At 36.4% G+C, this 13464-nt stretch overlaps 1 pseudogene; it reads left to right on the top strand.

Annotated features, from left to right (window-relative positions):
- The first annotated feature begins 8188 nt into the window (after positions 1 to 8188).
- LOC102271790 (abl interactor 1 pseudogene) overlaps positions 8189 to 13464 on the top strand; it is a 37192-nt pseudogene continuing 31916 nt past the window's right edge.

The raw sequence follows: 13464 nt of genomic DNA, 5'->3' as shown, positions 1-13464 counted from the left end.
CAAAGTCTATAATATCTAACTATATGATACGTTGGGAGAATTCAAATGATATTCAAATAGACATGAAGGAGACCTAAATATAAAACAATAAAGTACTTTTCCTTTTTTTCTCCCTTTAATTTTTTTTTCAAATATCAATATTGGTAAAATTCACCTGTTCTCATTTAATATTATAAAGGGGAGAAATTATAGAGCAATAATTGTACCACATTTTCTTAATTTTCTCTTTTTGTCTCTTAAATTATCATTTTCTGTCTTAACTTTCCTCAAGTCGTTAAGCCTCCTATCTTCGCACTGTCAGATGATGGCCTTGTCTCTTAGTTCCTTAACAATGAAACCCACTTTTAAATTAATTTTTCTATATCTGCACTCATTATTAGAAAATTAATGGCATATTAGTGCTGGGTATTATGACTCCCATTATTAGAAAAAAAAATGGTCTGTGCTTTAGCTACTTCAGCCCTTCTCCTCAGGTACTAGAATGCATAATCGTTTACTCATGGAATCTTCTCTAGAATCTGGTTTCTTTCTTTCCTCCATTTCAAGTTTTTCTTTTTGGGGTCATTCCTCTCAGTTTAAGAACATACCATTGATTTTCCCATTTTATTACATTTTACTTGACCTCACATTCATCTCCAGATGTAGCCCTTTTTTCTTTTCCCTTTTAAGAAAGCTCTCCAAGAGTATATTAATACTTGAAATCTCCAATTCCTCCTGTTACATTCTCTCTTGAACTAACTTCTTTCAAGCTTTTTATTCTCGTGGTTTCACTGAAATAGCTCTTGTTAAAGGCCTGCAATAACCATCATATTGCCATGTTTAAAGGTCAGTTCTAAGTCCTCTTTTTACATGACTCATCAGTAATATTTGACACCACCAATCGCATCCTCCTCAAAATATTTTCTCCGTTTAGCTCCCAGGCACCAAACACACTCCCATATTTTCTACCTGTCAAAAAGGCTGCTTGTCTCCCACTTGTGCTGTTCCTTCTTTCTCATCTATCGGATTTCTTCACAACAGTATATAACAAAAACGATTACAGTCTCAAGCGTTTATAGAATTGAAGTCTATGTAGGAAAAAAAAAACTTGAAAATTGGAGAATTTAATATGCTCTCATCTCATGACAAAGAAAAAAAAGGGTATCCAAAATATATGGGTAACATGATAATAAGGCTCAAATAATATAGACGAGCTAAAAACAAGCCCTGGCTGACGTTTACTGAGAAGGATCTCCGGACTCCCATGCTGGGACATAAAACTGATGAGTTGCCACATCCATGCTCTAAAAGAGCCTTCTTTCTACCAGATGTATAACTGTTCACATCCCTTACAACCTTACTCATAGATTTAGGATCTTGTGGATTTGTTTACATTATTTTGTTTTCATTGTTTGTTTCTGTTAGAAGAAAATAATAGGAAAAAACAAGGAGAAGAGCAAACATTTCTGCTGCCGCTTGTGTTTAAAGTTTCCTGTGGGCCTTCAGTATTGCATATGTACTATGAGTGTAGAAAACTGAGGGAGAAAGAGATTAACGGTAGGTCATGATGATGCAGGATCTAGCATTTTAGGTGAAGTTACTGGACAACTGTGGGTTAGGAGAGAAAAGCAAACTCACTAACAAAGTTTTTGGTTGTGGGTAAGATGTATGAAAATTTATGTTTGGGGTTTGCCAGAAATTCTGTCAATAAATGGTATATACACTTCCATGTTTAAAATGTATTTACTGTTAATTATTTTAATATGTTAGACAATGCCAGTAGTAAAGAACAGAGTAAGAATATTCTATAATTTTTCTATGTGGGGAATGTGAGTATAAGAGTAAAACTCTTGATCAAATAAAAATACAAGAGTTTTATAGCACACAGACTGATAAAGATTTGCCTTAGCAAGAAAGGTGTGACTCTCAGCTACTTACTTTATAGCCCTTGGTTAGGTTTCATTGTTATTTCAAAGATGAGTAAGTACCAGTATTATATTATTAGATGTGAAGGCATAATAACAGTTCTTATGAAAAACATCTGACTGTTTTGCTTGTAGAATGTCCATTATCTTTGGCAATGCAAATCCTCTGTGATATTTGCATTAAGTATTTCCATTATAATGTACTCTCATTCATTTTTATCCCTAATTCATAACCAGAACCATTTTGCTTAGAAGAGGATTAGGATCATCATTATTATTAAGAAAACATTCCTTCCTATTTAGAGTCAATGAATTCACTAGAGATTTTGCTTGCATGATGATTACTTGATTAGGTACACCTGGAAAAACATAACAGGAAAGAGCCCGAACAAGAGGGAATCTTCTCATTTTTGCTGTTCAGACATGTGTAGGCATGTCTGAAGATACTAGGGATGCTCAGGCTGTGGAAATCAAGCTATTTAGTTAAAACATGAATCCATGACCCTCATTGACACTGGTGTTCCCACAGCAGCAACCTGAATCCTACTGCATTTAAACTGAACAGAAGCTAGGGCTAAAATAATAAGAGAATAGGTAGGAAAGTAATTTTTAAAGTTGAAATGGATAGAGAATTTTGATGTAAAATACCATACATATACAAACTACTTTGACAAGAAGTGTTAAGCTTATAGCAATTTTCTGGGGTGCAAATATAAAAAATTAGTTTTTTTGATACCTAGGTTAACAATTACTTTTTAAAAAGCATTATAATAAATAAACATGATACTATTCCTGCTAAACATTTTACTGAAGCTAGTATTTGCAATAAATTAAAAGACTTAGGAGGACTACTATAAATTCTGGTGGCGGTTTAGTGGCTAAGTCGTGTCTGACTCTTGTGACCCCACGGACTGTAGCCCACCAGTCTCCTCTGTCCATGGGATTCTCCAGGCAAGAATAGTGGAGTGGGTTGCCATTTCCTTCTCCAATTATAAATGCTAGTGAGGAGTATTTATTGATAGGGTTATTACGTAATTATGTTATAGCTCATCATCTGAGGGATCAAAATTGTTTTGTTATTAAGCTATCATGATTTTCATCTTATGAATTTTTTGAATTTTAATTTGTAGGCTGCTCTCATAAGAATAGCATTATTTATTTATCACATGAGTCTTGCTGCTGCTGCTGCTAAGTCACTTCAGTCGTGTCCGACTCTGTGTGACCCCAGAGACGGCAGCCCACCAGGCTCCCCCATCCCTGGGATTCTCCAGGCAATAACACTGGAATGGGTTGCCATTTCCTCCTCCAATGCATGAAAGTGAAAAGTGAAAGTGAAGTCGCTCAGTCATGTCCGACTCTTCGCGACCCCATGAACTGCAGCCTACCAGGCTCCTCCATCCATGGGATTCTCCAGGCAAGAACACTGGAGTGGGGTGCCATTGCCTTCTCCACATGAGTCTAGTAGCCTCCTTATTTAATTATTTTATAATACTAAAGAGCTAATATTATAAAACATGGAAATGATAGGATTATTCTACAATGGAACATATATTCCTTGCAAATCTGGAATGGATTTGATAAGAGATACAATTTTTTTCTGCAAAAACACACATAGTTTTAATCTATAAATTAATTCTGATAGAGTTAGGTAATATTTATTTTTTGTTATTCATAATTGGTAATATTTATTGTCTCTCACTTGCTAAGAAAGGCTATGAATGTTGGCTTGAAACTAATTAGAGTGGGTTTTATTCCTTTCTTGATCTTTATGGTTTTTTCTGGTGGGTTATTTGAAAGCATGATGTGATGGGAAGCATCTGTGAAGTCGCTCAACGTCTGTTGTAGTAAGCTCTTGTGCTATTTTTGTTTTAAGGTAAAACCCTGTCAGATTATTCATATTTTATTATCATTGCTATTTAGTGGACAATGGCTTCATAGATGAGTGTTTCATGCTGAGTTAATGTCTGCACAGCTGATTATCACCACTGCATATCAGAAAGGCCAGGAAAGAAAATTAAATTGTTAAATCTGAAATTAAATTGTTAAATCTGAAATAATTGTTGGGGAAAGAAAATTAAATTGTTAAATCTGAAATAATTGTTGGGGAAAGAAAATTAAATTGTTAAATCTGAAATAATTGTTGGGCTTTGTCTCATATAGGGTGTAGCTTATATGTTGAAAATCATGGGAATAAGTAAACGAAGGCACCTGTGATAATGAATACTGCTTCTGTAGATAGATGTGATAGAAATGAGCAACAACATAATATGTATCTTTTAGAATAATATATGATAATGAATTAGATAATTCCTTTCATGGCTGTTCAAAATAAGTAGGAAAATAAAGTCTATGGTTCACAGTATAGCTGGTAATTATTAATTACTTCATTCTTATAGTTAGTCAAAGACTTTTACCTCTATTAGGATAATAATAATTATGGCAATAATTATAGTAGCACAAATGATACATGCTTGCATATCTATTTCAATACTTAGGGTATAATTATAATGTTGGCATGTAGTATATAATAAATGCTAAAATTCCAATGGATTGGAATTTCCCAGTGCCTCAGACTATTTTTGTGCAACTAAAGAATTTTTTACTGGAAAATATGTTACAATACTTGAAATTATTCCAAAAATACATTCTTCAGGATGTGTAATTAATCAGAATAAATATTAAGCTAAGGTTTCCATCTCCTGCAGAATCAAAAGGTTCCGTTTGGCTAACATAATCTCTGCTGCAATTACAGAAAGTATTACTACTAATAAAATAGCAATAATCAATAGAAATCAAAGTAGTTTCTGGTATTATGATGTAAAAGGTGGCCTTATGTTAATTAGTTGCAATAATATATTAATGGTGCCTAACACTGAAGACGAAGAAGGCAATGGCACCCCACTCCAGTACTCCAGTACGTCCTGGAAAATCCCATGGACGGAGGAACCTGGTGCGCTGCAGTCCATGGGGTCGCGGAGAGTCAGACACGACTGAGCGACTTCACTTTCATTTTTCACTTTCATGCATTGGAGAAGGAAATGGCAACCCACTCCAGTGTTCTTGCCTGGAGAATCCCAGGGACGGGGGAGCCTGGTGGGCTGCCGTCTATGGGGTCGCACAGAGCCAGACACTACTGAAGCGACTTAGCAGCAGCAGCAGCAGCAACATTGATGAGACCTCCTCCTTTAGATAAGGGGAATAGATAGTTAAATCTATTGCACCTACAAGTGTTAGATTGTCAGCTAATGGAGGGGCACATAGTTCACTCTGTGCTTGCTTTGACTTCTGCTGTTGATGATGCAAGTAGTAAAAGGAATTATGAGAGTAATAATCTATAGCTTATTTATTTATTATAATGCTATATCTGATGCACTTATCATTACTGCTATTAATGAGTTTCAAAACCCTCCAACCATGGTGGCATTGCTATAAAGAATTATTACTAAGACCTGAACAATAATAATCAATGATAAATTTAAGTAGTTCCTAATAAAAGCTTCATTTGTTATAAGTAGCCTAAATTAGCTGTCTTGATTAGTCATCTTTTCTATTTTATTCTAGTTTAAAAACCAAGTAGTCAATATACAGAGATGACAACTTTGTGACTTAATGAGAACAGCTGAGTGAATAAATTTATGTAAAATTGCTAATAATAAACTTTATATCAGATATAAAGGCAGAGACTAATTCTTCATTTTACCAAGCTGGGATGTTTACCATATACTGAATTACAAATTCCAAGAAGCAGTTAAATAAAACCTTGTCTTGGCTTCTCCTGCTTCTATTTCTAAAAATTAAATGTAGATCATAGCCAGTATTTAGGGAAGGTAGTTGTAAATAACATACATGCATATATTTGTAATTATTATTACATATAACAGAATAATTACTAAAGTGACCTCGTGTGGAAATTATGCTACACACAGAGTGTTCTGACTAGGGCATATTCTGAACTTAACTGATTATACAGCTAAGCTTGATATGGATAAATTAGTATTTTGAGGTTTAACTCTGTTAGTAGATATGGTCTTAGAGTAGATATTCAGATTGCTTATGCAAGGTCAGGACAATACTAGGTTATACAAATATTGATTAAAAAGTTAGAGGTCAAAGTTGTTCTTTGATGTATCATTTTATGACATTTGCAGTTGGTTGAAGTCCACGTGGGAGAAGGCAATGGCACCCCACTCTAGTACTGTTGCCCGGAAAATCCCATGGATGGAGGAGCCTGGTAGGCTGCAGTCCATGGGGTCGCTAAGAGTCAGACACGACTGAATGACTTCACTTTCACTTTTCACTTTCATGCATTGGAGAAGGAAATGGCAACCCACTCCAGTGTTCTTACCTGGAGAATCCCATGGACGGAGAAGCCTGGTAGGCTGCAGTCCATGGGATCGCACGGAGTTGGACACGACTGAAGCGACTTAGCAGCAGAAGTCCATGAGGACCTGCGATATTTGATTCTTTCTGAAATATAATGTGACCTAAATTTTTTGTTGAAGCATTAAGAAGGCCAAGCAAGTATAATTGGGAAAATTGATAAATATTAATTAAGAACTTGTTTGTTAAAATAAAAAGGTTGATCTCCTGGAAACAGTTTTAAATTTACATTACTGGATCCTATTACCTCCATGAGCCCAATTCTTGAATTATATAATATGTAATATGTGTCTCTTTTGTGGAATCGACCTCATTTCTTAAGTCCTTTCATACTATGGGACATCTTTGTTTAGAGAGGAACTAAATAGAAGTGCTCTGATTTGAACTCAGCTCACATAGAATTTTTAATGATGGAATGAAAAAATCTCTTAAATAGAGGTTACATCTTTAGAATGTCTGGACATAACAATAAAACCACAAACTTTAACATTGATTTTACCTTTAAAATAGAACCTTATTGTTTCCATTTGAGGAATCTGTTCCATTGGTGAAAATTTTGAGTAAATTAATAATAGTTATATATTTAGAATAATTAGTCTAGATTTGTTCATCTGTTGGCCTTACTATACTGAGGTCACCTCAACCAAAATAATTAATTAAATTTATTAGTTACCTTGACAACTAATTTTCATATTAAATTAATAATGTTAAGTTTTATGGGTTGTTTTAGCAAGTAGAGGGGAGGCTGAATATTTATGAAGTTACTTTAACTTCTTTTAAGCTTTACTGCATTTACATTTTAGTTTATTGTTTAGTTGCTAAGTCATGTCCGACCCTTTGTGACCCCATGGGCTGTGGCCTGCCAGATGCCTTTGTCCATGGGATTTCCCAGGCAAGAATATTGGAATGGGTTGCTATTTCCTTCTCCGACTTTTTAGGTTCACAGTATATTAAGCAGACACATTCAAAATTTTTCTCGATCTATTCTCTAGCAAGAGCTTATTTATTCTGGCAAAGAGTTATACAAAAAGTATTTCTTATTACTTATGTTAATTCTTTGTTCCTACGTACATAGTTAACCCAATATGGTGTTAGAAGGTGTTTTTGCATGTAGGTAGTTAGTATGGTTGTTCTGGTGTGCATTTTTTATCGTGCTTCTCTTAAAGCAATTATAATTTTATGAGTGATTACTGTCTGAGGAAGGTTTTATTCTGTTTCAAATGATTTGTACATCTTCTGAATAATGTTCAAATTGACACGGGATTGATTCTTCTTTAGGTAAATTCAAAGTTGAATATAAATTCTTCTTTGGATAACCACCATCAGCTGGTTCAGTTTTGATTTTTTTTTTTTTTTGTTAACCTCTGCCTGTTATTATTAGTTTGTCTCAGAGAAAAATTTTGCCATATTAATTGCTTACTAGTAGCTTGTATGTATCTGTGTTTTGAGTTAAAGTTCTCTGTTTTTTACATTCTAGTTAATTCATTAATGCCTAAGTGTAAGAGTTACTCTTTTATTCCTTTCCTGGTTTTTGGCCTGTAAATGAGGAAAAATGTACTGCTGAACTCAAGAACATTGTGTTTGAATGTCACTGGGTCAAGAGTTGGGGATTAAGCTGCTGCTGCTACTGCTAAGTCGTTTCCGTCTAGGTCGTTGCCATTTCCTTCTCCAATGCATGAAAGTGAAAAGTGAAAGGGAAGTCGCTCAGTTGTGTCCAACCCTTCGCAACCCCATGGACTGCAGCGCACCAGGCTCCTCAATCCATGGGATTTTCCAGGCAAGAGTGCTGGATTGGGGTGCCATTGCCTAGAACTAGCAAATAGGTTATACATAAAGATATACATGATCATGGAATGAAAAGCTGGTGCCTGGCATGCTTATGTCTCAGTTTCTTATCCCTCACGATGGGAATCCTGCAGGCACTGCAAATAGGCATCTGCTCTCTGGGTACTGCAGGGTGCCCTCCAACACGTCCACCTCCAGCAGCACGTGGTGAATCTTCCTCAGCTCTGTCTCATCAGGTTCCTGCTTGTGAATCAGCCCTTTGGTACTTTGCCAGACACAGTGTATCTGCTACCTCCAGGAGCACTGCTCACTCCACCTTGAGTATCACGCACTGAGAAGTTTGGATTGAAGTGCACTGGGTTGATGCCGAACTTGGCCCGGAGATGCAGAGGGAAGCCTTGGGCACTGCTCCCGCCTCTCCTCTCACCTGTGACCTCTGAGGATTACAAGTTTACTTTGGCAACCAAGCCGTCTTGTCAGGCTGAACAGGAAGGAGGTTGGAACTCCACCTTCCTCCCTTCCAGGATGTTCCACTTGCTATATCCTGTAGGATGGCTGGTAGGAGCAGGAGTGGGTGACTTGCTGGAACTCTTTCCTCTTTTTAATATTATCTTTTGGTTTTTTTCCTTTAACTTTGTGATAGTGTCTTTAACATTTAAATTAGATTTTTCCTTACATGCTATACTTTTAGATATTTGGTATAATTATTAGTAATAGTTATATTTGCTTTATTATTAGTAATTATAGTTTTTTATTTGAGCTAGGATTGGTTCAAAGTGGTTTCAAGTTTAGTTTAAATTCCCTAAATGCATGCTTGGTGTTTTTAAGTGTAAATTGTACTTTACTTTGCCCAAGTGACTTTCTAGTGTACTTGTTATTGTGTAAGATTTTTAGATAAATATGACTTATTTTTTATTCATATTATGTTTGGATTTTTATATGTGGAAGATGAGCTATGTGCACTCTTCCAGGCCTGATTCAGTTGACTTTTTATTGTTAATTTGCGTTTAGCCTCTTAGTTTCCAAAAAGGTTCTGTTAATGGACTCAGAGAATATAGCTCATTCTCTATATGTGACATTGTTATGATAATTCTTGTTATTATTTCAAAATCCTTGTAGTGTTTGCCGAAATGGCATTATCCTGGTTAAATCAGCAAGTGGTAATGAAGATTTACTGATTATAGAACAGGGTTCTGCATAAGAGTTGAATGCATTGCAAAACATTTTCAGTTTTGCGCTATAGCTAGTAGTACTTCAGTGATTTTTTAAAGTGTGTAACAGTGTGTGTCCTAATGCTTATAGGCCGACTATTACAATTTGTGGGAATGCTTTTAATATATAGTACAAAATATTTTTTTAACAGGTTCTTAGAGAATTTTATTTCAAAGTCAAGATAAGTTCTTTTAAAATCTTATCTATAAGGTAAATTGAGAAAACTATTTTCCTTTAAATTATGTCTTTAGAAAAGATATAGTATAAACATAACAATGTTGTTGAATATATTATAAAACTCTCTGAAATTCAAATAAATAACTTTTAGGTCCTTTGGTTGAATACCCATTGCTAGTAAAATGAGAAATAATCTCTATGCTGTTGGCATTTTATAATGTTTTCAAGGTGTTAACGTTGAGTAGAACAATCTTATTCTCCTTTTGAAACTTGGAGGAAGAATAAGATGGCTTGTGAATGGATTAGTGAAAGTACACTTTATTCCACTAAATTTTCATACGGTTTGTTTTCTTTTAAAAGTCAGTATTAATGCATTCATTTAATTCTTTGATATTTTAATTCACATGTGCTTGCACATAGGAGGAAAGAAAGAATTCTAAAGAATGAGTTTGAGGTAATCTTGGAAAAAGTATAATTGAGGATTTTCAAGCTCTGAGAACTGCTTCTGCCAACATTCGTAAAGTAGGAAGAGTATCCATCTTTCATGGGGCTGCATACTGTCTTGTAAACCAGGATGTAGAACTTGACATGGACAGTGAGAAAATGAAAAATGATGCCAGCACCTCGTGGCTAGAAGCGGCTAGCGAAGTTGGTAGTGTTTCCAACTAAACATAAACAACTTAGAATACAATCACTACTCAGATGAGGCCACTCCATGACCACAATAGAGTAAGACAGAGAAAAGGACACTTCATCACCATCTAGGATCCAGTGTTAGTCACTCAGTCATGTCTGACTCTTGGAAACCCCATGGACTGTATGTAGCTCACCAGACTCCTCTGTTCATGGAATTCTCCAGGCAAGAATACTGGGGTGAGTCACCATTCTCTGCTCCAGGGGATCTTCCCAATCCAGGGATCAAACCTGGGTCTCTTGCACTGCAGGCAGATTCTTCACCATCTGAGCTGCCATGGAAGGAGATTTTGGCACTCTGCTTCCTACATAAAATCTATGAAGATACCCAGTGACTGGTCCCTGCTACCTGACAGCATTCTACACCTAATAATCCACAGGTCTCTAAATCCTGCTTAAAATCTCTCAGCATGAATACAAATATTACAAAAAGCTCCTCCTAACTCTCTTTTACAGAGGCACTTCAGTGATCTTCTGATGTGTGTTCTCCCTTGTAAGAAGCTAAATAAATCTAAATTTGTTTGATTACAGATGTGTGGTGGTCATTGGTTGGCAAGCTTTGATAGTAGTGGCAAGAAATGGTCCTGTATACTTAGGATAGAGTAAGATCATAAAGGGATTCTAGAATGTATATTGTCAAGGCAATGGCCCTTTGTCTTTTCTGCTATGGATGGTCACTGGAAGGTGTAACATATAGGAAGGAACATAACAGAATTGTTTAAACAATCATTTTGCTGGTGGCTTCGAATATAAATTTGTGTAGGGGAAAGATTAAAATGAAATAATTGGGGAGACACTTTTAGCAATCTGGGCAAGAAGTGATGATGTGCTGTGCTTAGTCACTCAGTTATATCCGACTCCTTGCAACCCTTTGGACTGTAACACTGTCTATGGGATTTTCCAGGTAAGAATACTGTAGTGGGTTGCCATTTCCTTCTTCAGAGGATCTTCCTGACCCAAGGATGGAACTAGTGTTTCCAGTGTCTCCTGCAGACCACAGTTAAAGACTGCCAGTGTGAATTTAAAGTCAACAGAAAGGAAGAGCATAGGGCTCTTTAACTGATAGTAGTGATGCCTTTGGGCTTCCCTGGTGGCTCAGATGATCCGAGAATCTGTCTGCAATGCAGGAGACCTGGGTTCTATCCTTGAGTTGGGAAGATCCCCATGGAGAAGGGAATAGCTACCCACTCCATTATTCTGGCCTGGAGAATTACATGGACAGAGAAGCCTGGAAGGCTACAGTCCATGGGGACACAAAGAGTCTCCATGGGGACACAAAGAGTCAGACATGACTGAGCGACTTTCACAATGTGTAAGGAATAATTTTGGGGAGGGTTGGTTGATTAACTGAGTAGGAGTTACTTGTCAGACTAGAGTCTGGTAGTCTAAGAGGCAACTCAGTCCATTGATCTGAAACTCAGAAGAGATATTTGGGTTGGAAAACAGATTTGGTTGCTACCAGCAGAGAGATGCCAATTACTGCCATTTCATTTTTATGTGACATTTAGTTATACACTGAATGAACGCAGAAGGCTCTGCTATTCTAGTTTTTGCCATCTTCTATCAACTAACTGATTGATGCATTCAATCATAAAACATCATGTGAAAGTTAATAGGATAATTTTTACCTGCCTTAAGAAGGCAAATAAACTAGATTTAGACAATTTATAAATGCAGCTTAGCTATGAAGTAAGATAATAGACACTCTCTACTATTCATGAATCCAGGTAGCCAGGCAGGAATGACCTCAGTAGTAGAGTTAACTCAGCTAATTTCTCAGATCCAACCAAGCCCATGGTCATGGTGGAGATCAGATGAATAGATGCATAAGTGGAGGATTTCCCTGTGAAAAGAGTTTAATCTGTCTTGCTTTTCTGGGGGGAGATGACATACATGAATGAGTGTGTTAAGTGCAAGCGTGTATAGTCGCTTCAGTCATGTCCAATTCTATGTGACGCTATGGATGGTAGCCCACCAGGCTCCTCTATCCATGGGATTCTCCAGGCAAGAATACTGGAGTACATTTCCAGTTTCTCCTCCAGGGGATCTTCCCAATCTAGGGTTCAACCCCACATCTCTTACCTCCTGCATTGCAGGTGGGTTTGTTACCAGTGGACTTCCCTGGTGGCTCAGATGATAAAGTGTTTGCTTACAATGCAGGAGACCCCAGGGTTCAGTCCCTCGGTCTGGAAGATCCTTTGGGGAAGGAAATGGCAACCCACTCTAGTACTCTTCCTGGAAAATCCCATGGATGGAGGTGTGTGGTAGGCTATAGTCCATGGGGTTTCAAAGAGTCGGACAGGACTAAGTGACTTCACTTTCACTTTCTTTTCTTTCTTTACCACTAGCACCACCTGGGGAGCCTGTATGAATGAGGAATAGTTGATTATTTCCAAAGTGTAGCTGTAGGGAGGAGAATGTTGGTAATTCACTGTCAGGGGATTTTCAGTAATTATTCATTTCCACATCCTTTTCACTCCAAAGAACTGTTTAAAGATAGCTTGTATCTTGAAGGGCATATAGATTCTTCCAGAATAAAACATTCTTAGTCCATGATTTAGGCAAGCCTTTCTATACCTGGCTTTTATTGTTATTGTTTATATGTTTGACTCCAGTAGCTATAAACAATGAACGTTTACTGTTTGAGTTGACTCATTTTTTTCAGTCAGAGCTTTGAACAACATGAGTGTATGTCATAGGTATAAAAAATATTGGACTTTCCTGCAGTAGATACTATACTACGTACTTTACATACATTGACATATTTAATTGTTATCTCAATCTCATTGAGTTAGTTAACAATTTCATCCTTATTAAGGGGTTGGCACAACTGTGGTTTTGAGGAATTGTTCATTATGATATAGCATAGTAGGTCTAAAACCTACATTTTCATTTACATAGTATAAAAGTTAGTTCTTAGTGTTCTGATAAGGAAAAAATGTCGCCAACCTAATCATTATATTGTTCCTACTTTATAGTAGTATTTATTATAGCTTGCTTTGAGGTTTTGATTGGTTTAAAACTATAATCATTGCCAAATTTCATATAGAATTGCTGACATTTTACATAATATTGTGGTTTCCATTTCTCATTGAATGCAGTCTCATAATGAATCCATCCTCTCTCATTATCACATCTCAAAACTGGAAAATCCTTGTATTATCTATTATAATTAGTCTCCCTTTCAGGGATAAACTCTTGAACAACAGAAAGCTTTGATATGGATGTATTAACTTTTTCATTTTCTACTGTTTATTTGGGTTTTATCTTTATAGCCTGAGGAAAGTTCCCTCTCATCTATGACCTCTACTTA

This window comes from Bos mutus, chromosome 8 (assembly GCF_027580195.1).
Source record: "Bos mutus isolate GX-2022 chromosome 8, NWIPB_WYAK_1.1, whole genome shotgun sequence".
NCBI lineage: Eukaryota > Metazoa > Chordata > Mammalia > Artiodactyla > Bovidae > Bos > Bos mutus.
The sequence above is the reverse complement of the archived record's forward strand: the minus strand, read 5'-3'. Positions and strand labels throughout refer to the sequence as shown.